The sequence below is a fragment of the Dipodomys merriami genome, unplaced genomic scaffold (assembly GCF_024711535.1).
Source record: "Dipodomys merriami isolate MVZ:Mamm:240054 unplaced genomic scaffold, mDipMer1.0.p SCAF_506, whole genome shotgun sequence".
Lineage (NCBI taxonomy): Eukaryota > Metazoa > Chordata > Mammalia > Rodentia > Heteromyidae > Dipodomys > Dipodomys merriami.
In genome coordinates, this window is record NW_027206076.1 from 445,290 (window position 1) to 446,642 (window position 1,353).

Consider the following 1,353-nt stretch of genomic DNA (forward strand, 5'->3'; position numbering starts at 1 on the left):
ACTTGTCTTGGATGGTTGTATGTTCTTTCTCTATAATATTTAGGCTGTCTTCAATCCCTGAGATTCGGTCTTCTGCATGGTTTAACCTGCTGTCAAGACTTTCTACTTTGTTTTTTATCTCTTTTATCTCTTTTTTATCTCTTTTCAGGTTTCATGGCTTCAAATTCTTTGTTGGAGCTTTGGTTTAGATCTTGTATGAACTGCTTTACGTCCTTAATTTGGTGTTCAGTGTTTATTCTCAAATCAGTTAGTTGATTTGTTTTTGTTTTTTCCTTGGACTCCCATTCCTTCCATTGGGTTCCATTCAGCATTCCTTTTGTGGTCTCCCTGACTTCCTTCTGCAGTTTATTAATGGAACCCATGAATGCCTTTAGTGATCTTTGTGTATTCTCATCCTGCTCTCTCAATTCCTGTATTACTCTTTCAGTAGCTTCCTCCTGCTCACTTTCATGCCATTCCTGTAGTACTCTTTGAGTACTCCCACCACTCCCACCTTTCTCTTTGAGTATTCTCAAGCTGCTCACGCAAGTCCTGTGTCAGTTTTTGAGTAGTTTGGTCACGCTTATGATACTCCTGTAACCTTTGGATTGACTCCTCTCTCTCCCTACCAAGTTCTTACAGTCCTTTTTAGGTTTCCAGTCTTTTCCTGCATTGACCTTTTGTTTGCCTCCTCTCTCTCCTTAGCATGCTTATAGAGGGTCCTTTGTATGTTTTCAATATTTTCATTTATCATGTTTGCCAGCAGTGTTTGTTCAGCTATTTGGGAACTCTCCTGTGGATTATTCATTATCTGTTTTGTCTCCTGATAATAATGAGTGGGAGTGGAGGTTCCCGGACTTGCCATTTTTCTTGTGTTTTTCGGCCTTACTGTGACCATTTGTGATGAAAATAACACCAGTTTTGTGCTAGTACACTCTCTTAAGGCAAGCATCAACCAAAGTCTGAATTTGCACAGTCAATAATCTGCAGATACAATCTAGTTCAACAGGTACATCTATTCAACATCAAGCAACTATATATTAATGGATTATGAACCACAAAGAATTTGGAAAACCAGAAATTATTAGGGCTAGGGATAGATGTGGGTAAAAAAAAAGGAATAGAGTGATGTGGGAAGGTACAGGGAGAGTTAACTTAACTAAGTCCTAATCTCAAAGCAGTATATAGGTTGGATAGGATGATAGTAGAGAGAGAGAGAAAAAAGAAGAAAGAGAAAAGGAAAAGAAAAGAGACCAGAAAAAATAGAAAAGTAAAAATTAATGATATTCTGCAAAGGCAAGAACAAACTACTCAGAGAAGAATGTGAATATAATGAGAGAAGTGGAGGGATATAAAGGAGATGTGAAAAACTTA